General features: G+C 45.0%; 1 long non-coding RNA gene across 1 annotated transcript in view; it reads left to right on the top strand.

Annotated features, from left to right (window-relative positions):
• Window positions 1–24,528, top strand: part of LOC143958286 (uncharacterized) — a 303,168-nt gene that overhangs the window by 206,825 nt on the left and 71,815 nt on the right. The gene's annotated exons all lie outside the window — the stretch shown is intronic.

The raw sequence follows: 24,528 nt of genomic DNA, 5'->3' as shown, positions 1-24,528 counted from the left end.
TTTTATATTTTGCCACAAGTTGCGGGAATATTACAAACTTTTTTTTTTTTGCACAAAGTTGTCACTAAATGATATATTGCTCACACATGCTATGGGCATATGTGAAATGACACCCCAAAATACATTCTGCTGCTTCTCCTGAGTACGGGGATACCACATGTGTGGGACTTTTTGGGAGTCTAGTCGCGCACGGCACCCCAAAAACCAATCACCACCTTCAGGATTTCTAAGGGTGCAAATTTTTGATTTAACTCCTCACTACCTATCACAGTTTCGAAGGCCATAAAATGCCAAAATAGCACAAAACCCCCCCAAATGACCCCATTTTGGAAAGTAGACACCCCAAGCTATTTACTGAGAGGCATGTTGAGTCCATGGAATATTTTATATTTTGCCAAAAGTTGCGGGAATATTACAAACTTTTTTTTTTTTGCACAAAGTTGTCACTAAATGATATATTGCTCACACATGCTATGGGCAGAAGTCAAATTACACCCCAAAATAAATTCTGCTGCTTCTCCCGAGTACGGGGATACCACATGTGGGGGACTTTTTGGGAGCCTAGCCACGTACGGGACCCCGAAAACCAAGCACTGCCTTCCGGATTTAAATATAAAATGCTACCAAAAAACCTGTTAGCGATGGCAGGGATCATGCCTGACTCTGCGATCGCTGCAGTTATGTGTTTAGTGTTTTGTAAGTGACAGTGATCGATCGATACTGCACTTGGGTGGGCTGGGCAGAGGGGCAAAACGCAGGTGCTAGCAGGTATCTGGGCTGATCCCGCTAACAATGCGTTTTTTTGGAACCCTAAACTGCTGGGGACGCTAGTATAGATCTGATCAGATCAGATATTGATCTGTTCAGATTCTATAGCACTACGGGAGGTGTATGCTTTGCGTGTGGGTGTTAGCGGTACTGGCACTAACCTAGCGCTGCCTGGGGCGACGCAGACCCTGACCCTAAAACCTAATTGATATCACCCGCCGGGTGATCAGGGGGTTAAACCTTTATTGGGTAATAAATGGTGGGTGCCCTGATGCTATAAAAAACAAACTAACCAGAGTCACCCGTAACACTTATACGGTGATCAGTGGTGAAAGGGTTAACTAGGGGCAATCAGGGGGTTCAAATTTTTATTAGGTAGTATATGGGGGTCCCTGGCGCTATATAAAAACCTGACGGGGAACCTAAATAACTAACTGGCTAACCAGCGTCACCAGTGACACTTATACTGTGATCGCTGGTGAAAGGGGGTGAAAGGGTTAACTAGCAGCAATCAGGGGGTTAAAACCATTATTGGGTAGTATATCGGGGTACCTAGCGCTATAAAAACCTGGCGGTAAACCTAAAAAAATAACTAGCTACCTAGCGACACTAGCGACACTGATGCAGCGATCAGAAAAATGATCGCTTAGTGACACTGGCAAAAGGGGGTGAAAGGGTTAACTAGCGGCAATCAGGGGGTTAAAACCATTATTGGGTAGTATATTGGGGTACCTAGCGCTATAAAAACCTGGCGGTGAACCTAAAAAAATAACTAGCTACCTAGCGACTGTAGCGACACTAATGCAGCGATCAGAAAAACGATCGCTTAGTGACACTGGCAAAAGGGGTGAAAGGGTTAACTAGTGGAAATCAGGGGGTTAAAACCATTATTGGGTAGTATATCGGGGTACCTAGCGATATAAAAACCTGGCGGTGAACCTAAAAAAATAACTAGCTACCTAGCGACACTAGCGACACTGATACAGCGATCAGAAAAATGATCGCTTAGTGACACTGGCAAAAGGGGGTGAAAGCGTTAACTAGCGGCAATCAGGGGGTTAAAACCATTATTGGGTAGTATATCGGGGTACCTAGCGCTATAAAAACCTGGCGGTGAACCTAAAAAAATAAATAGCTACCTAGCGACTGTAGCGACACTACTGCAGCGATCAGAAAAACGATCGCTTAGTGACACTGGCAAAAGGGGGTGAAAGGGTTAACTAGCGGCAATCAGGGGGTTAAAACCATTATTGGGTAGTATATCGGGGTACCTAGCGATATAAAAACCTGGCGGTGAACCTAAAAAAATAACTAGCTACCTAGCGACACATGCAGCGATCAGAAAAATGATCGCTTAGTGACACTGGCAAAAGGGGGTGAAAGGGTTAACTCTAGGGGCAATCAGGGGGTTAAATCTTTATTGGGGGGTGATAGGGGGCTACCCTGGACCTAACACTAACTGTCCTGACAGTTTTTACTGTCACAACTGACACTGAATGCATTGATCAGTAAAGAAATGATCAATGCAATCAGTGACACTGTGACTGGGGGGGGAGGGGGGGGCGATCGGGGGGCGATCGGGGGGGCGATCGGGGGGGGCGATCAGGGGGGGGATCGGGGGGGGGGTTTGTGTGCCTGTGTGTACCTACATGTCAGTGTAGTGTTGGTGCACACTTACTATTAGTCTTCTCCTCGTAGTCCGGTCAAAAAGACCGCCCCGAGGAGAATGACATCACTTCCTCCTTCCTGTGTAAACAATACACAGTGGGAGGAAGCTTCTCATTGGCCAGGAGCGATCCAGAGGGGGTGGCCGAAAACCAACGGCCATCCCCTCATCACGGAGCGCTCCTGGAGCGAACCGGACCGTCGTATCCAACGGGAGGGGGTCCGAAGAGGACCCCCCACCCGCTGGAAGGCAGGCACGTACATCTACGTGATTGTGCCTGCCTGTGCCATTGTGTTGACGTACATTGGCAATACGGCGGTCCTGAAGTGGTTAAATGAAAAGCTGTACAGAAAAAAGTATCAGCTGAGTGTAGATATGTGTGTGTGTGTATATGTACAGAACACGATATATATATAGTGTGTGTGTGTGTTTCTTGAATAATATTTCTTGTACATGCAGTATATTTACTGGTTCCTGGAGGGAGGAGGGGTTTGCATAGATATGGGTGGCAACTTCCTCTAACACTGCCGTTGCCATGGAAACCTGACCTGAAACTTATTACACTGCTTGTGCAGCATTGAGCATGTGCGAGATCTGCAAGGCTGAAATCCAGGAAGAAATACGGTCTGGCTTCAGATGCCCACACTTAAGATGGCCACAGTCTGCTGCTAGTTTATAAACTTTCAAAATGCTGTAATGACCTAACAAAACGGACCTTAGTTTACAGACCAACTTTACTGAATACATTAAGCTTGTGTATTATAGGGGTATTTTTATTTAAAAAGTGTAATTTTGGCCTGAGCACCACTTTAACCACTTGCTTACTGGGCACTTAAACCCCCCTCCTGCCCAGACCAATTTTCTGCTTTCAGCGCTGATGCACTTTGAATGACAATTGCGCGGTCATACAACACCGTACCCAAATGGAATTTTTATCATTTTTTTCCCACAAATAGAGCTTTCTTTTGGTGGTATTTAATTACAGCTGGGAGTTTTATTTTTTGCTAAACAAACAAAAAAAGATGCAAAAAAATAAAAAAATCATGTTTAATAGTTTGTTATAAAATTTTGCAAACAGGTCATTTTTCTCCTTCATTGAAGTGCACTGATGAGGCGGCACTGGTGGGCACTGATAGGCATAGTTAAGGCGACACTAATAGGCACAGATAAAGTGGCACCGATAGGCACAGATAAAGTGGCACCGATAGGCACAGATAAGGCAGTACTGATGGGCACAGATAAGGCGGCACTGATGGGCAAAGATGGGCACAGATAAGATGGCACGGATGGGTGGCACTAATAGGTACCACTGATAGATGGGTCTGATGGACACTGATAGGTGGCACTGATAGGTGGCTCTGATAGGTGGCATTGCTGGGCACTGATGTGTGGCACTGATGGGCACTGGTAGATGACACTGATGGGCACGGATATGTGGCACTGGGGTGCAGCACCGTTGTTGAGGCAGATTGTGGGCACTGATGGGTGGCACTGTGGGCACTGATGTGTGGCACGGTGGGCACTGATGTGTGGCACTGTGGGCACTGCTGGGTGGCACTGTGGGCACTGCTGGGTGGCACTATGGGCACTGCTGGGTGGCACTGATGGAGGGCCCCTTTTTTTATTACAGAGGTGGCACTGGCAGGGGGCAGGTGGGTACTGGTAAGCTGGCCGTGATCGGGACTGATGTCCCAATCACGGCCACCGATGATCGGCTTTTTTTTTTCTCCTCGCGCTGTCAGCGCGAGGTAGAAAAATAGCCGATTACCGGCTCCGTTGTATCACATGATCAGCTGTCATTGGCTGACAGCTGATCAAGTGGTAAGGGGTCGGGATTGACCCCTTGCTCGGATCCGTGATCAGGCGAGTCTTGTAGACTCGCCGATCACAGAGCGCGCCGCGTGCGCCCCTCAGGCTGCTCGTGCACGGGACGACGTCAATAGACGTCGTCCCAGCAAAGGAGGTCCATGCTGTAGCCGTCATTTGGCTATAGCGCGGGTCTCTACTGGTTAAACTGAGTCGCAGATCTAAACCATTGTGCAGAAACTCCAAAACTACTGAGGTGGACGGAGTGGTGGGGTCCCACTGCTTACTTTCTGCAAATGTTTTAAATGTATTCCATATTTTAGAATAGATAAAGTTCGTGGAAGGTTTCCTAGCCTTTAGGAGAGTAGAAATCACCCCCACTGAGAATCCTAATGACTGGAAATTCTGCCGCTCAAGATCCAAAGCTGTAGATTCAGTTTGTGAGGAGCTGGGTGCACCAATTTCCCCTGTGAGAGAAGCTGCGGGAACACTGGGATCTTGAACGGCGGGGCATACGCTGAGGTTCACTGCCCAAGGGAACCACGGCCTCTTCGGCCAGTACGGCAGAATAGCTATCACTCTGACTGGCTCCATTGATAATCTGATTAAAAACTTTGCGATCAAGGGTCTGGGGGGAAACGCATATGCGGTCTCGCATCGCCACGGACTCGAGAGGGCATCTACTGCTTCTGCACGGGGATGAGGCAGACGGGATGGAAATCTCGGCAGCTTCGCATTCATTGGAGAAGCAAAGAGATCTATTTCTGGTGGCTTCTGCAGACTCATGATCCAACTGAAGTCTGATGGGTGCACTGCCCACTCGTTGCTGTCTGGAAAACAACGTGATAGGCGATCCGCCTGCTGATTCAAACGGCCCGGAAGGTAAACTGCCTTTAAATCCAACAAATTTATTTCCGCCCATAACATAATGGGCTCTACTTCCTTTAATAATGTGATGCTGTGCGTTCACCCCTGCCGTTATATATATTAAACTGCTGCTCTGTTGTCTAGCCGCACTAGCACTTGTTTCTGCCGTAGATGTTCTTTTAGACTCAGCAGAGCTAAGTACACTGCTCGCAGCTCTAAGACGTTGGAGACTACTACGTCCCATTTCCCTTGCACTGCCAGGTGATCTCAGTGTGCTCCCCACCCTTTTGAACTTGCGTCGGTGGTAAGAATGGTCCAGGAAGGGCATTGCAGGAGCCGAGGCTTTGAAATGAGGTCTTCCTTCGACCCCCAGAGGAGACTTCTCTTTATAGAAGCTGAAATTGATATTCTCTGACATAGGGACTTCTTCCTCCACTGCGTCAAAAAGCCCCATTGAAAAGTCCTCAGATGCCAATGAGCCCAAGGTAACATTGGAAGACAAGCCGCCATGGTCCCGATTAAACTCAAGCAATTCGAGGCTGACAGGTGGGAGAGAGATCTGACGTGGACCATCTTCTGAACAATCGCCTTCACCTTCACACCAGCCTTGGTGTTGAATAGAGCACCCAGGTAAATCATCACCTGAGTTGGGGTTAGGAGGCTCTTCTCTGTATTTACTAACCACCCAAACTCTCTCAGAGTCCTCAGAAGAATCTCCTTGTGGTCCCGTAGCTGGGCTTGATCGGACGCTAGCAGTAGAATGTCATCCAAAAAGTGAAAGACTCGAAGGTGCCAGGGCTGAAATTAGAACTTTTGAGAATATCCTTGGTGATGTGCATAGGCCAAAAGGCAGGCATTGAAACTGGAGATGTGTTGAGCCTATTGCCACTCTCAAAAATCTTTGGAACGCTGGTAACACGGGAACATGGAAATAAGCATCTTGCGAGTCTACCTATACCATCCAGTCTCCTGGTTGGACCATCTGGATAATCATCTGCAAGGATTCCATCTTGAACGAGTCGAGCTGTATGAAACGATTTAACCTCTTCAGATCCACCACTGGTCTCCACTCTCCACTCTTCTTGGGGATGAGGAAGAGAGGAGAATAGAATCCCATGAATCTCTCGGAGGGAGGGACCGGTAAAACTGCCTGTTGTACTACAAGAAGGTGAAGATATTTCTGCAGAGCTTCCGCTTTCTGCTGTGAAGTTGGACTTTTTGTTAGAACTAACGAGTCCTGTGGGGGCACATCTTGGAAGGTCCAAAAATGGGTAAAACGGACTGTAGAAACCACCCACGGATCTTCGCAACGACTGCCCGATACCTCCGCAAACCTCTTCAACCTGGCTGCAGTGGCCTTTTGTCAAATGGACTTTGTCCCCTCCTGATTATTGGAGAGGCTTCTCTATTTGCCTTTAGAAACGTGGCCTGAGTACTCCTGCTTTTCTTTTTGGGGTCTCTGCCTTGTCTAAAGTTGGAGAAATTCCTATTCCTGGAAGCTTGGAATTTTGTTGATACCACATGTGAATGCCTCACCCTTCTATCCTGGGGAAGTAGCCCCAACTTCCCTCCTGTCACTAATCCATAAAAGACATGGATGAGCGAGTTTGGGATGGAGGAGCTTTACTGGGCTGGACAGATTCTTGACCTCAACCCAATAGAACACCTTTGGGATGAATTAGAGCAGAGAATACCGAGCCAAGCCTACTCGTCCACATCAGTGCCTGACTTCACAAATGCTCTCCCTGGAAGAATGGTCAAGCATTCCCAAAGACACACACCTAAACTTTGTGGTCAGCCTGCCCAGAAGAATTGAAGCTGTTGTAGCTGCAAAAGGGTGGGCCAACTCAATAGTGAATCCTCATTGACCACCAAGGGGAGACGTGCTGCCCATCATTGAGCACCAAGGAGAGACGTGCTGCCCATCATTGACCACCAAGGGGAGACGTGCTGCCCATCATTGACCACCAAGGGGAGACGTGCTGCCTATCATTGACCACCAAGGGGAGACGTGCTGCCCATCATTGACCACCAAGGGGAGACATGCTGCCCATTGACCACCAAGGGGAGACATGCTGCCCATCATTTACCACCAAGGGGAGACATGCTGCCCATTGACCACCAAGGGGAGACATGCTGCCCATTGACCATCAATGGGATGAACGTGCCCTGGAGTTAAAGGCTAAATGCATCTTTAAAGAAAAATAAATGTATAAAATGAAGAAAAAATGTGTACCCTTCACTTACTTTAGATCGAACAGCAGCCCAGCCATACTGGATCATTCCAGTCAGAAGGAAGAAAGAAATGACTGCAGATCCAGAACTTCCGATTGCCTTTTATATTGTTTCACAAAGATAACACCAAAGACACCAAACTATGGTCATGTGGACGCATTTCACACATACATCTTGTGCTCATTCCAGTCATCTGCAACGAGATATTGGTAACAATAAAAAACACAAGGAGGATGATATGGGGCTTTAGGCCCCAATTATTGCATTAACAACCTTTAAAACACACTCAATTGTAATATTGACAAGCTAGGCATTTTAAAACAATAAAATGCTTTCCTGGCTTCTAAAAAAATAAAGCATTCAGCAGTGAAAATATACATCATTTTCACATTAAACAATATGGTTCTAATGCTAACTAATAACCGTACTAAAGCCTAACAAAAAAATAAAAATAAATCAATTATGTGCATTGTGTCTGAATACTGCTCTGTTGGGACCACAAAGAGCTGGAAACCAACGGGAAATCAATTGCAATACATTTTATGCTGCGCCAGGCTGGGCATGAATCAGCAGCAAAGGGCAAATTAATGGCATTGTATACAAACAATGCTATAGTGGGTTTGGGAGGGGGTCCTGTCGAAAGCCTAGCTGCAACAAATGGGCAGCAAGAAATCTATGTGCATTGCATCTGAACACTGCTCTGTTGGGACCACAGGGAGCCTGAAACGGGAAATCAGGGGCAATACATTCTATGCTGCGCCAGACTGGATATGAATCAGCAGCAAAGGGCGAATTAATGGCATTGTATAAAGCCAATGCTACAGTGGGCTTGATTGTGCAACACATCATTTGCATTTCATATAACTGGCTCCCCTAGAGCAGCCAATCACTATCTGCATTGCTTATGAATGCTGCTTTGTTGGGACCACAAAAAGCATATGCGCAAGGTGAAATCATTTGCAATGCATTCTACACTGCTCCAAGTTGGGCATATAAATGAGTAGTGGAGGGGAATTAATGGCATTGTAAACAAACAATGCTTCAGTGGGCTTGATTGCACAACACATCATTTGAATTTCATATAAACCAAAGGCCGGCTCTAGTAGAGCAGCCATTTGCTATTTACATTGCCTATGAAATGTGCTCTGTTGGGACCACAGAGCATATGCGCAAGGGGAAATCACTGGCAATGCATTCTACACTGCTCCAAGGTGGGCATACTAATGAGCAGCAAACGGGTAGTTAACAGCATTATATACAAACAATGCTACAGTGGGCTTGGGAGGGGGTCCTGTCTAAATCCCGCTCTAGCAAATGGGCAGCAAGTGATATCTATGTGCATTGTGCCTGAACCCTACTCTGTTTTTGCTTGCTACTGGCTACACTATACATGGACATTACTGAATAGTTTTCATTGAAAACTTTCATATGGTTTAAATTATGGACGTTTAAACCTATTTGTGTGGGAATGGCATGTGCCATACCTTTTCCCCTATGGGGAGAAGACATCTTGACCCAGTCCCTAAAGTCTGAACCAAGAATAGGGCACGTTGATTTTGGCCTGGCCAAAGTTTGTTGGCTGTAGTATGGTGCCCTCATACTCTAACCAAGAAAAGCTAAGAACCATTCCAAGATCAAAACACCGAATTCACAGGAAGAAAGGATGAATAGTTAGAATAAGATCTGCCATTCACTTCATAGGCCATAACCAAACATTTGGACTGCCTGCCATGTTGCCCTAGAAGCAGTTGGAAGAGAGACTGAATCAGATCTAGCCCGGCCTTCTCAGAGGAATGAGCACTCTTCCGCAAGTCCAGCACGAACTGAGATTGACCCAGTCCCTCAGCCTTCTACTTCAGAACAACCTAGCAACCAGACTAGAGGCTTAATTATAGCTTACAATTGAAATGTAAGATGGTCTTCCAACAGCCGCCCTTTACTTCCAGAGAGCGGGGGCTCTCTGTAGACTTTCCCAAGAGGGATCAGACTGAAATCCCTGCTCTCTTTCTTATTCCTAACTCCATCCAGCAATATTTTTGGGTCCACAAAATTCAGTGGGTAAACCCAAGCAATGAGTTCTGATTAAAGCTCATAACTCAGGCAGTTGATTGAGCTATATACTTTTTCATTCCTAACGCAGTCAAGCAATATTTTTGGGTCCACAAAATTCAGTGATGAACCCAAGCAATGAGTTATGATTAAAGCTCATAACTCTGACACTGCTTCTATAGCATGTTAGACAATTTATTTTATCATCCTTAACCACTTAAGGACCGCCGCATGGCAATGTACATCGGTGCAATGGCACCAACAGGCACAAGGGCAGCACAGTGGTGTAGTGGTTAGCACTCTCACCTAGGAATAAGAAGGGTCACTGGTTCAAATCCCAACCACAACACTACCTGTTCTCCCTGTGTCTGCGTGGGTTTTCTCCGGGTACTCCGGTTTCCTCCCACAATCCAAAGACATGCAGATAGGTTAATTGGCCTCTGTCCAAAATTGGCCCTAGTATATGCATGGGGACCTTGGATTGTGGGCTCCTTGAGGGTAGGGACCAATGTGAGTGTGCAATGTACAGGAATAGGGACAATTGTAGACACTCACTCAGGTTGGACTGGTGTCTTTTTTCAACCTAACTAACTATGAAACTATGAAAGCACGTACATGTACGTGCTTGCCTTCCAGCTGGATGCGGCGGTCCGTTTCGCTTCAGGAGCGATCCGGGATGAGGGGATGGCCGTTGGTTTTTGGCCATCCCCTCTCGATCGCCCCTGGCGAATGAGAAGCCTCCCCCGCTGTGTATAGTAAACACAGGCAGGGAGGAAGTGATGTCATTCTCCTCGGGGCGGTCTTATTGTCCGGACTACGAGGAGAACAGTGAAAGTAAGTGTGCACCAACACTACACTGACATGTAGGCACACAAACCCCACCCCCCCGATCGCACCCCGCCCCCCCTCCCCCTCCCAGTCACAGTGTCACTGATTGCAGTGATCATTTATTTATTGATCACTGCATTTAGTGTCAGTTGTGACAGTAAATACTGTCAGGGCAGTTAATGTTAGGTCCAGGGTAGCCCCCTACCCCCCCAATAAAGGTTTAACCCCCTGATTGCCCCTAGAGTTAACCCTTTCACCCCCTTTTGCCAGTGTCACTAAGCGATCGTTTTTCTGATCGCTCCATTAGTGTCACTGGTGCCGCTAAGTAGCTAGTTATTTTTTTTAGGTTACAAAAGAAATTAGAAATCTGCGCTTAGTAAAATAAAATAAAATAAAATGATATAAAAAACAGCAGCTGAACACTATAACCCGGATACTGGGCACACAAAAGCAGAAAAAAGTAAAAGTGCAGCGCTTGCCCTCTTAAATATAAATGTGACTTAATAGGCAAAATGTGTGTTTATGGAAAATGTGAAAAACCTAAATATTGTGAAAAATCATTAGTGAAAAATACTTTGAAAACCCAAATGTCCAATGAAGTCAAAAGAAATTAATCTGTAACTCAAATGTCCATTAAAGTGAAAAACCAAATAATCATAAAAAATAATGTGACACAATATAAAGTCCCATGTGAAATATAAGACAAAAAATGATGATTGATCTTGTATGTTCAAAACAACAATAATAATGCTTGACCACGTGGACCCTTCACCTCTGTAAACCAATAATGAATGGAGGCTTACCAGATCTCCAGTGACCCCCTGTTAAACATAGACGTTTCGATAAGGAAGCCGAAAGCCGACCCAATCGTTCGGTGCAAGAAGCCGGGAAACGACCCAATCCTTCGGATATCACGTAGTCTCCAAATACACTCGGATCCTCTCTTAGGCCTCAAAACGTCATATCACTGGTGCTGCTCCTGGATAATGCTAATGCACCTGGGGTGATTAGGGTGTGCCCAGGCACGCTGCGTGCCTGGGCACACCCTAATCACCCAAGGTGCATTCATTATTGGTTTACAGAGGTGAAGGGTCCACGTGGTCAAGCATTATTATTGTTGTTTTGAACATACAAGATCAATCATCATTTTTTGTCTTATATTTCACATGGGACTTTATATTGTGTCACATTATTTTTTATGATTATTTGGTTTTTCACTTTAATGGACATTTAAGTTACAGATTAATTTCTTTTGACTTCATTGGACATTTGGGTTTTCAAAGTATTTTTCACTAATGATTTTTCACATTATTTAGGTTTTTCACATTTTCCATACACACACATTTTTCCTATTAAGTCACATTTATATTTAAGAGGCCAAGCGCTGCACTTTTATTTTTTTTAGGTTCACCGCCAGGTTTTTATAGCGCTAGGTACCCCGATATACTACCCAATAACGGTTTTAACCCCCTGATTGCCCCTAGTTAACCCTTTCACCCCCTTTTACCAGTATCACTAAGCAATAGTTTTTCTGAACGCTGCATTAGTGTCACTGGTGCCGTTAGGTAGCTAGTTATTTTTTTAGGTTCACCGCCAGGTTTTTATAGCGCTAGGTACCCCGATATACTACCCAATAATGGTTTTAACCCCCTGATTGCCCCTAGTTAACCCTTTCACCCCCTTTTGCCAGTGTCACTAAGCGATCATTTTTCTGATCGCTGCATTAGTGTCACTAGTGTCGCTAGGTAGCTAGTTATTTTTTTAGGTTCACCACCAGGTTTTTATAGCGCTAGGTACCCCGATATACTACCCAATAATGGTTTTAACCCCCTGATTGCCCCTAGTTAACCCTTTCGCCCCCTTTTGCCAGTGTCACTAAGCGATCGTTTTTCTGATCGCTGCATTAGTGCCACTGGTGCCGCTAAGTAGCTAGTTATTTTTTTAGGTTCACCGCCAGGTTTTTATAGCGCTTGGTACCCCGATATACTACCCAATAACGGTTTTAACCCCCTAATTGCCCCTAGTTAACCCTTTCACCCCCTTTTGCCAGTGTCACTAAGCGATCATTTTTCTGATCGCTGCATTAGTGTCACTAGTGTCGCTAGGTAGCTAGTTATTTTTTTAGGTTCACCGCCAGGTTTTTATAGCGCTAGGTACCCCCATATACTACCCAATAATGGTTTTAACTCCCTGATTGCCCCTAGTTAACCCTTTCACCAGCGATCACCGTATAAGTGTCACTGGTGACGCTGGTTAGCCAGTTAGTTATTTAGGTTCCCCGTCAGGTTTTTATATAGCGCCAGGGACCCCCATATACTACCTAATAAAGATTTTAACCCCCTGATTGCCCCTAGTTAACCCTTTCACCAGTGATCACCGTATAAGTGTTATGGGTGACTCTGGTTAGTTAGTTTGCTTTTTATAGCAGCAGGGTACCCACCATTTATTACCCAATAAAGGTTTAAGCCCCTGATCACCCGGTGGGTGATATCAATTAGGTTTTAGGGTCAGGGTCTGCGTCGCCCCAGGCAGCGCTAGTTTAGTGCCAGTACCGCTAACACCCACGCACAAAGCATAAACCTCCCGTAGTGGTATAGAATCTGAACAGATCAATATCTGACTGATCAGATCTATACTAGCGTCCCCAGCAGTTTAGGGTTCCAAAAAAATGCATTGTTAGCGGGATCAGCCCAGATACCCGCTAGCACTTGCGTTTTGCCCCTCCGCCCATGTTGGATTGAATTCATATAATACTTATGTAATCTGTTCATTATTGAGGTAGCCACTTAGCCTCAAAAACCTATCACCCTATATGTGCTGAGTATACACTGAATCAGGTGCGGTTATTGTACCAGTGACTTACTCCCAGAGATGAGAATGAGGTCCATGCAGGATGCTTATTGCTGAGGAGTAACCCGAAAGAGGAGGGATGTATTCAGCACTATATTGGGGGGGGAACCATAGCTGGGATGGGTGGTGCTAATGGAGGGGACAGCAGCCTCCTGAGGAACAAACTCACAGCCATAGCTTCAGAGAAGGAGCGTGACTTTGTTACCCCGGGAGATTGGTGGCATCCTTGATAACATTCAATGAAGTTACAGAAACACTCATGTTAGAATGGCTCCGGATTTTGTCAACCATGTTGAGAGGTTGGTAGAGAGGACAGAAACCTGTCATTGGCTCTGGCGTGCACTCGGTGGCCAACATCAAGCTGATTGTACCGTCTCTGTATGAAGGGGCAGTGGCCTGATGAGTTAGCATCACCGCTCAGTAAGATTTTGCCAAAACACATTGCTTACACTAATCCAAAGTAGTGGTCGAATGCCTGTATGGGCTGTACTAAGTTGGATTGTGAAAGGTGTTATGCTGTATGTTCCCATATACAGAAGTGCAGACTCGGTCTGTATATTTGGTGGCATCAATGGGCTTACTGACTGGGGATTCTATCTTGTTGCATTTGAGGCTATATCACACATGTGATCAGAGAAGATGAACGCTGGGGGCAGGTGGATATTTCCCTTTGTCGGAAGCATGACCACGATGTCCATTGTATGCCAGATCAATACGTGGGGATGAACGAGTAATGTTGGGAAGTTATTTCTCTCTGTGTTCTGGATGGAGAGATCATTGCTGGGAAGAAGGCACCCGGGTATTATTTAGGACATAGGCGAGTTTGTTTCTTTGTCCTAAAGAATACCGGTGTAGTGTTAGTCATGGAACTAGAGGGTTCCTTGAACCTAACCGTAGGTAGAGGTGCATGGTATACAATGGGCATGATCTCTGAAATACAGGCACAGGGGTGGAATTGTGTGGGGATATTTATCCCATTTGTCTATGCAAGTTGAGGGACGATTTGACGGTAAGGTCTCTGTGTACAAGTTAGAGACTTTGCGGTCAAGTCAGAGCCCTGCAATACCGTTGTGAGCAAGCCTGCCGAATCCCAACCCGTATTTACAGTAAAGGGCTATAGGAGGTTGGGAGCGGGGTGCGTAATACATATGTATATATTATGGTAATAAGTTGATTTATTTTTGTGGTAGAGTGTGACCTATGGATATTGTAGGCTAGTAATATGGGCAAGAAAGGCCCTCCTCAAGACTCGGTATTTGAAAGCTGGTTGATATGTTACTCTGAATGTGTGCTGGTGAGTGAATGGACACCCCCTGCCCGTATTGCCGTCCTGAAGATACCGAAGATCCAGAATGGTGGCATGGAAGCTGTCGCTGAAGAATGATGGTGGTGTATCACTCAGTGGCAAAGCGGCACGTGTTGGGAAGCACCACACGGTAACACAATAATGGACTGCTCCATAGATCTGTTTCTGCACATGTTGAAAAACACAATACGGTAAGACCATTATGGACTGTTCCACGGGAGCTGTTTCTGAAGCACATGTTGAAAACCACAACACATTACACAGCTAAGGACTGTTCCATAGGTACTGGTTCAGAAACACATGTTGGGGAGCCACACACGTTAGGACAGTTATGGACTGTTTAATAGGAACCGTGTCTGAAGAGGGGTGGTATGCGCCTTTCAGGCGCAAAGCGGCGGTTGGATTGACTTCATATAATACTTATGTTATCTGTTCATTGTTGAGGTAGCCACTTAGCCTCAAATGAATGAAGCACATGAAAGCATTGTAATCAGAAGAACAATAGCTGGACTCGGACCCCCCCTGCTGTGATGTGTGTGTGGTTGCAGGCTTCAAAGGGAGTAAAATCAAGCTGGGTGGCTCATCGTTGAAAACACTGATCAATAGTGGACAATACAGCATGCTTCCTGAAGAATGGACATACATGTGAAGGAATGCCTCTTGGCGAAATCTATTGGATGGAAGGCAAATGGGGGTGGCTACGAGTGGGTGTGTATGTTTGTATGAAAAGGCTCACACACAGACAATGTTTTCCTGTTTGCTGTGAGACCCTGCCATGTGGTGACTCGGCCTACTTTGGGAGATGGCTCCGGCCTAAACCTCATGGTGAAGGCCCTGTCCTGGTCTGAGCCTAGCTGATGCAGCAAAGCCTCGCAGAGGACCGTGTGATAAGTATCTTTCATATTATTGTATTGTATGTTCTGAATGTAAGCTGCATGATATTGTAATGTCCTTTTATTACTTTATGTTAGCTTTCCTAATTTAATGGGAAATAAATAAGATAATGTTTTACTAGCAGCAATGTGTGTGTTTTCATAAGTAACTTTATATCAGTGTGCTTAGTAGGGTTTTATAAATTAGATAAGTATGGGAAGAGACAAGGTAGTAATAGTTTGTAGAGCACATAATGTCTTTCATTTGGCACCCCAGATAACATGTGGCAATCCTAAAAGCTGCATAGAACTTACAGGACAGAAGTGCTCGGATACAAGGCAGCTGATAATACCACATTAAGTGTGGTAAATCTGTACTATGGATAGGCAAAAATTGAATGGTTTTGAATGATATCAGGTAAAAGTGGTAACGAATTAAGAATAGTGAATGCTAGAAGAGCGATTTGTTTTTGTTTTGTGTCAGTTGTAAGAGCTAACGATAATTGAGTTTGATTTAGTACTCAATGCAGTGTTGGTACGTTAGTATAAATAGAAGTGTGTATTGTGTGGATTGTATGGTTGTGAAATGGAACTTGTGTATACATATGTTAAAAAGTATGCCTCTGCCAGTTACCATTCATGTGCAGATGAAACTCTTGAAAGCCAGTATAAGATTCTATTATCTCAGTGTCAGCAACATAATAGCAGAGTATCGGGCAAACAGCTAAAAAAAGTTAAGAAAGAAAAGTTGGCTAATGAAATTGCAGTTTTGCTCAGAATTAAAGTTATATCTGAGCAAATGGGGGGGGAAGTGGGAAGTAGAGAGGAGGCATCTGGGTGAGGACATAGCGAAAGTCAGTGGAAACCTTCTAAAGATTGCAACAGCCTCCAGTGATGAGATGGATGAATTGCAGGCAAAAGCAAGAGATTTGTCAGAGAGAAACGGTGAACTACAAGAACAGCTCCACAGTTACAGGATGGACTGTAATATGAAGAGCAAAGTTGTAGAGTCATTGCGAATGAAATTGTCAGAGATGGAAGAGTTGGTTATGTCTTTAGAAAGAGAATTAGCAAATGTACGCTCCCAGCTTCTTACTACAGAGAAAGTTATGGTATCGCTCAATGAGCACAAAGGAACATGCCAATTGGCCGATATCTGCACGATCAATGAGGAGAAGGGCCGTGATGAAACACAGTCTGCTATGGCACCTATAGCTTCAAGGCAGAATGAGAGTTTGATTACAATCCAAGAGAGACTTACTTTGTGCCAGATTTTGGGTGAATTTAATGCCCTGGAATCACCAATGAGTCTGTCCAATAAATTTGAAGCTCTAGTAGTTAAATTCCATTTGAGTAATGAGGATGCATGCTCTCTTCTGAAAGCATGGCTACCAGGACCTTTGGTAGGTCAGTTATCGGCACAAGTTAATGATAACGTAGCAGATGCAGAGGTGCGGAGGAAAGAGTTGCAGCGTATTGTGGACAGTCGTGATAATGGTATGAGTGATTTGCAACGAATGAAATTTAGGAGAGGAGATGACCCAATTTTGTTCTGCAGTGAGTATCTTGCATTGTATATGAAAGTGTTCAACTGTCCTGACTTATTGGAGGACGATGCAAGTTTCATATACTCAATGGCCAATAAGTGTTATGTAAGCTATCCCACTAGAATGGCTCTGAGGAATGCTAGATCCTACCAAAATGTTGTCAATATTCTCAGAGATTTCTGTCAAGAGTCCAGGGAAAGGGAGTATGGGTCCAAGGCAGATGTATCCGTAATAAGCAGAGGTACAGGAAGGCAGAGAAAGTTCAGACATAGTAAATGGAATAGGCATAGACATAGATTTCATAAAGTCCTTAAAATTGCTAGCATGGAACAGGAAATCCCAGCAATACAGGTACCTACAATGAAAACCCCCACCCAGGACAGGGACAGCGTAACTCAAAGGCCTGACATGAAAGATAGCAGCCAGGACAGATTACACAGTTCTGAAGGAGAGATAAGGAATGACAGTTCACACCCTAAGCACAGCCAGCAACAAGACTGGATGAACATTCCAATATTTGCGCCCTGGGCTAATCTACCATTTTGGCTTGTATGTAATTGGACACAAATGGCATTGACATTTTTCTTGGGTAATATGGCAAAGATTTCCAATACCACTGCGTAGTATAGAAAGGTTTGGCAACTATATTGCATTAATGGGAAAGGCTTTGGGGACTTAAAAAGTCAATTGTCATGATAATTGTGTGTAATCACTGTCTTTGTGTTTTTTTCCACAGACCATGGAAGAAGTTAAATGGCTTTAGATACTAACATTTGCGTTTGTTTGCAGGTCTGTCAAAGTGAGAACAACAGTGGTAAAATATAGCAGAAGATGGGTTAGGTTATTGTAAATGCATAATCGATTATCACATGGTACCTTGAGCTCATTAGTTAGTAATTGTTTGCAAACAATGAAAAATAAATAGTACTAAAAAGAGTTACAAATGAAGCTAAAATGTTGTGATGATACATATACTTTGTTTTGTTTTTCGTTTCCCCATTAACTAATTGTATTTCAGATTGGAATAAGCACTCTTTGCAGGAGAAAAGTCCATGGATGTTGTCAACTAAAAGTTGAGTGTTTGTCATTGTTGTATGATGGTTGTCTTGTCGTATGATGGTTGTCTTGTCATGTTATTTGTGTGATCATGGCCAGATTTTTAAGTTTTTTTACATTTTCTTATTTTATTTTTTATTTTATTTTATTTTTTTTTATTTATTTTTTTATTCTAAAAAATTTTTTTCTGATATTGGTTTAGTCCTCTATGTTAGTTATATTTTTATTCAGGTGGAAAAGTAGTAGGTCTAATCCACCTGAAAGGGGGGGAATTGACAATGCCCTCAGTTAGAACCAGTCACCTGAAAAGGGGTAGTGCATACATCGTAAAGATACAGATAGATGCATTGTTTTTTTTTAGTTTGTAAAATTTTAAGTTTTTGAGAAGCAACACTGACGTTCAGTTTTAAACATTTTTTGATCATACCATGGGGATCCATTTTACAGTGGGTTCAGCCTAAAGAGGTCATGGTTGTTTGGATAGTTTGGTCAGAGTTGCAGAAGCCAGGAATACTGAGATCCTGGGCTCCAAGGAGGGAACTATAAGGAAACATGGTAAGCGAGCAGATATTGTGGATAAGAAGTTGATACTGCTCTTGTTTTTCACTTCCAGAATTCAAGTGGGGCGAGAATTGGAGAGGCTTCTGGAACATGGATGACAGATGATCATCTGGTTGGCAGTTTGTCTGTGCCACACCATACCACAAATTAGTTCCGATAAACATCAGGAGAGAAGGAAAACTGAAAGATTCAGATACCTGTTTTTTTCGTATGGACAATTTGGTGCTAATGTGGAATCTGAAAGACTGTGCCTAGCAAGAGAACTTGTGAAATATTTTTGCTGAAGTCTCTCCTGATGAATGCAAACATGTTATTTATACATGTGCAATGGGTTGGAGGTTGGGGAAGAATTATGACACATCCAATCCGACAAAACATGAAATGTAAAATATGTGTTTTTTTTGTTGGAAGGAGGAATTGAAAGAAGAAAGGTGTTAATGTATTACATGTATTGGTGTAACGGAGTTAATATGGTGCAGGTACCCAGGAGGCAGGCTGGCACGTATGCATAATAAGGTAGCTGTTGATCAGACTAAAGGGTGCCAGGTGACACATCAATGGGGTGAAAACTTCCTCGTAGGGGTGGTGTCTCAATCCTAGCGGTCCTAGAGAGAAGCTTTCGGTTACAGGACATGCGGGACACCAGAACTAGACACGAGGAAGATACGCCCGGTTGGTGTCTCACCTGAGAGGTTGAAACCCTGCACAGATAATGCCAGTGAATACACACAGGAGCATGCTCTGTTAAAATAAAGGGAACAAACGCTGGCTACCAGGGTACCGTAGGACTTCACCACATGGTGCTGCAACATCTCATGGTGGTTGACAAAAACCCTATATGTGCTGAGTATACACTGAATCAGGTGCGGTTATTGTACCAGTGACTTACTCCCAGAGATGAGAATGAGGTCCATGCAGGATGCTTATTGCTGAGGAGTAACCCGAAAGAGGAGGGATGTATTCAGCACTATATTGGGGGGGGAACCATAGCTGGGATGGGTGGTGCTAATGGAGGGGACAGCAGCCTCCTGAGGAACAAACTCACAGCCATAGCTTCAGAGAAGGAGCGTGACTTTGTTACCCCGGGAGATTGGTGGCATCCTTGATAACATTCAATGAAGTTACAGAAACACTCAGGTTAGAATGGCTCCGGATTTTGTCAACCATGTTGAGAGGTTGGTAGAGAGGACAGAAACCTGTCATTGGCTCTGGCGTGCACTCGGTGGCCAACATCAAGCTGATTGTACCGTCTCTGTATGAAGGGGCAGTGGCCTGATGAGTTAGCATCACCGCACAGTAAGATTTTGCCAAAACACATTGCTTACACTAATCCAAAGTAGTGGTCGAATGCCTGTATGGGCTGTACTAAGTTGGATTGTGAAAGGTGTTATGCTGTATGTTCCCATATACAGAAGTGCAGACTCGGTCTGTATATTTGGTGGCATCAATGGGCTTACTGACTGGGGATTCTATCTTGTTGCATTTGAGGCTATATCACACATGTGATCAGAGAAGATGAACGCTGGGGGCAGGTGGATATTTCCCTTTGTCGGAAGCATGACCACGATGTCCATTGTATGCCAGATCAATACGTGGGGATGAACGAGTAATGTTGGGAAGTTATTTCTCTCTGTGTTCTGGATGGAGAGATCATTGCTGGGAAGAAGGCACCCGGGTATTATTTAGGACATAGGCGAGTTTGTTTCTTTGTCCTAAAGAATACCGGTGTAGTGTTAGTCATGGAACTAGAGGGTTCCTTGAACCTAACCGTAGGTAGAGGTGCATGGTATACAATGGGCATGATCTCTGAAATACAGGCACAGGGGTGGAATTGTGTGGGTTGGGTAATTGTTGTAAACTTATATGTGTAGTTAAGCGATATTTATCTAGAAGGGTCTCCCATTTGTCTATGCAAGTTGAGGGACGATTTGACGGTAAGGTCTCTGTGTACAAGTTAGAGACTTTGCGGTCAAGTCAGAGCCCTGCAATACCGTTGTGAGCAAGCCTGCCGAATCCCAACCCGTATTTACAGTAAAGGGCTATAGGAGGTTGGGAGCGGGGTGCGTAATACATATGTATATATTATGGTAATAAGTTGATTTATTTTTGTGGTAGAGTGTGACCTATGGATATTGTAGGCTAGTAATATGGGCAAGAAAGGCCCTCCTCAAGACTCGGTATTTGAAAGCTGGTTGATATGTTACTCTGAATGTGTGCTGGTGAGTGAATGGACACCCCCTGCCCGTATTGCCGTCCTGAAGATACCGAAGATCCAGAATGGTGGCATGGAAGCTGTCGCTGAAGAATGATGGTGGTGTATCACTCAGTGGCAAAGCGGCACGTGTTGGGAAGCACCACACGGTAACACAATAATGGACTACTCCATAGAACCTGTTTCTGCACATGTTGAAAAACACAATACGGTAAGACCATTATGGACTGTTCCACGGGAGCTGTTTCTGAAGCACATGTTGAAAACCACAACACATTACACAGCTAAGGACTGTTCCATAGGTACTGGTTCAGAAACACATGTTGGGGAGCCACACACGTTAGGACAGTTATGGACTGTTTAATAGGAACCGTGTCTGAAGAGGGGTGGTATGCGCCTTTCAGGCGCAAAGCGGCGGTTGGATTGAATTCATATAATACTTATGTTATCTGTTCATTGTTGAGGTAGCCACTTAGCCTCAAATGAATGAAGCACATGAAAGCTTTGTAATCAGAAGAACAATAGCTGGACTCGGACCCCCCCTGCTGTGATGTGTGTGTGGTTGCAGGCTTCAAAGGGAGTAAAATCAAGCTGGGTGGCTCATCGTTGAAAACACTGATCAATAGTGGACAATACAGCATGCTTCCTGAAGAATGGACATACATGTGAAGGAATGCCTCTTGGCGAAATCTATTGGATGGAAGGCAAATGGGGGTGGCTACGAGTGGGTGTGTATGTTTGTATGAAAAGGCTCACACAAAGACAATGTTTTCCTGTTTGCTGTGAGACCCTGCCATGTGGTGACTCGGCCTACTTTGGGAGATGGCTCCGGCCTAAACCTCATGGTGAAGGCCCTGTCCTGGTCTGAGCCTAGCTGATGCAGCAAAGCCTCGCAGAGGACCGTGTGATAAGTATCTTTCATATTATTGTATTGTATGTTCTGAATGTAAGCTGCGTGATATTGTAATGTCCTTTTATTACTTTATGTTAGCTTTCCTAATTTAATGGGAAATAAATAAGATAATGTTTTACTAGCAGCAATGTGTGTGTTTTCATAAGTAACTTTATATCAGTGTGCTTAGTATGGGAAGAGACAAGGTAGTAATAGTTTGTAGAGCACATAATGTCTTTCAGCCCAGCCCACCCAAGTGCAGTATCGATCGATCACTGTCACTTACAAAACACTAAACACATAACTGCAGCGTTCGCAGAGTCTGGCCTGATCCCTGCGATTGCTAACAGTTTTTTGGTAGCGTTTTATATTTAAATCCGGAAGGCAGTCCGACACAATCGAAACCATGGCACGATATACATTTTTTTTACTGTTAACCTAAAATGCTTACTTCATGGTTAAACCTGGCTTAATAATAAGGTTGAATATAGACAGGCACAGGGAGAACATGCAAACTCCAGGCAGGTAGTGTCATGGTTGGGATTTAAACCAGCAACCCTTCTTACTGCTAGATGAGAGTGCTAACCACTACACCACTGTGCTGCCCAAACCTCTGTGCTTCAATATCTCCAGGTCACTTAACCCCTGAATCTCTAACGCTGGCCATGCACATGTCAGTTTTTTTCATTCAGCTAGTGGGTTAAATTTAAAAAAACAACACCTGACTGGATTCCTCCATCCACACACTCAATGTGGGTGCTGGAATCCTCTCCACTGTATTATTGAATTCTGACAGCAGGAAGGCTACCTTGCTGTCAAAATATACAGATCATCTCTCCAGCCTACAGCCCTGACTGATTAGGAATATCCTGACTTCTGTTCAACCACAGTGGCCACACATGGATCCAAATTTATCTTTAGTTACTCTTATGCCGCGTACACACAATCAAACAAGCGGGTGGAAAAGTCCGGCAAACTCAAGTCCGCCGGACAATCCCCCCATGTGTAGGCTTCTGGCATACTTTTTTGACCCGAAAGTACCCGCTGGACTCGCATTTCGGCGGACAATCTAGCCACGAGTGTGCCAGTCCGCCGTACTTTTGAAATGAATGGACTTTTCCCGCCCGGAGAAAAGTCCGCTCATTTCGAGCGGGTCTCCAGGTAGAAGACGCCGCTGGCCCCGCCACCTGGTATGGACTTAAAGGGGAACCCCAACGCCAAAAAAAATCCGCGTGGGGGTCCCCCCAAGTCCACAACAGACCCTTGTCCGAGCACGCTACCCGGCCAGCCAGGAAAGGAGGGGCGAGCGAGCGCCCCCCCCCCCCCCCCTCCGGAGCCGTACCAGGCCGCGTGCCCTCAACATGGGGGGTGCCTTGGGGAAGTGGGGGCCGCGCGGCCCCCCCACCTCGAAGCACCTTGTCCCCATGTTGATGAGGACAAGGGCCTCTTCCGGACAACCCTGGCCGTTGGTTGTCGGGGTCTGCGGGCGTGGGTTTATCGGAATCCGGGAGCCCCCTTTAATAAGGGGGCCCCCGGATACCGGCCCTTCACCCTATGTGAATGAGTATGGGGTCATACCACAAATTAGTTCCGATAAACATCAGGAGAGAAGGAAAACTGAAAGATTCAGATACCTGTTTTTTTCGTATGGACAATTTGGTGCTAATGTGGAATCTGAAAGACTGTGCCTAGCAAGAGAACTTGTGAAATATTTTTGCTGAAGTCTCTCCTGATGAATGCAAACATGTTATTTATACATGTGCAATGGGTTGGAGGTTGGGGAAGAATTATGACACATCCAATCCGACAAAACATGAAATGTAAAATATGTGTTTTTTTTGTTGGAAGGAGGAATTGAAAGAAGAAAGGTGTTAATGTATTACATGTATTGGTGTAACGGAGTTAATATGGTGCAGGTACCCAGGAGGCAGGCTGGCACGTATGCATAATAAGGTAGCTGTTGATCAGACTAAAGGGTGCTAGGTGACACATCAATGGGGTGAAAACTTCCTCGTAGGGGTGGTGTCTCAATCCTAGCGGTCCTAGAGAGAAGCTTTCGGTTACAGGACATGCGGGACACCAGAACTAGACACGAGGAAGATACGCCCGGTTGGTGTCTCACCTGAGAGGTTGAAACCCTGCACAGATAATGCCAGTGAATACACACAGGAGCATGCTCTGTTAAAATAAAGGGAACAAACGCTGGCTACCAGGGTACCGTAGGACTTCACCACATGGTGCTGCAACATCTCATGGTGGTTGACAAAAACCCTATATGTGCTGAGTATACACTGAATCAGGTGCGGTTATTGTACCAGTGACTTACTCCCAGAGATGAGAATGAGGTCCATGCAGGATGCTTATTGCTGAGGAGTAACCCGAAAGAGGAGGGATGTATTCAGCACTATATTGGGGGGGGAACCATAGCTGGGATGGGTGGTGCTAATGGAGGGGACAGCAGCCTCCTGAGGAACAAACTCACAGCCATAGCTTCAGAGAAGGAGCGTGACTTTGTTACCCCGGGAGATTGGTGGCATCCTTGATAACATTCAATGAAGTTACAGAAACACTCAGGTTAGAATGGCTCCGGATTTTGTCAACCATGTTGAGAGGTTGGTAGAGAGGACAGAAACCTGTCATTGGCTCTGGCGTGCACTCGGTGGCCAACATCAAGCTGATTGTACCGTCTCTGTATGAAGGGGCAGTGGCCTGATGAGTTAGCATCACCGCACAGTAAGATTTTGCCAAAACACATTGCTTACACTAATCCAAAGTAGTGGTCGAATGCCTGTATGGGCTGTACTAAGTTGGATTGTGAAAGGTGTTATGCTGTATGTTCCCATATACAGAAGTGCAGACTCGGTCTGTATATTTGGTGGCATCAATGGGCTTACTGACTGGGGATTCTATCTTGTTGCATTTGAGGCTATATCACACATGTGATCAGAGAAGATGAACGCTGGGGGCAGGTGGATATTTCCCTTTGTCGGAAGCATGACCACGATGTCCATTG

Source organism: Lithobates pipiens, unplaced genomic scaffold (genome assembly GCF_037356315.1).
Source record: "Lithobates pipiens isolate NorthernLeopardFrog02 unplaced genomic scaffold, aLitPip1_a1.2 Scaffold_61, whole genome shotgun sequence".
NCBI classification, from domain to species: Eukaryota; Metazoa; Chordata; class Amphibia; order Anura; family Ranidae; genus Lithobates; species Lithobates pipiens.
This window is presented reverse-complemented; position numbering and strand designations above follow the sequence as displayed.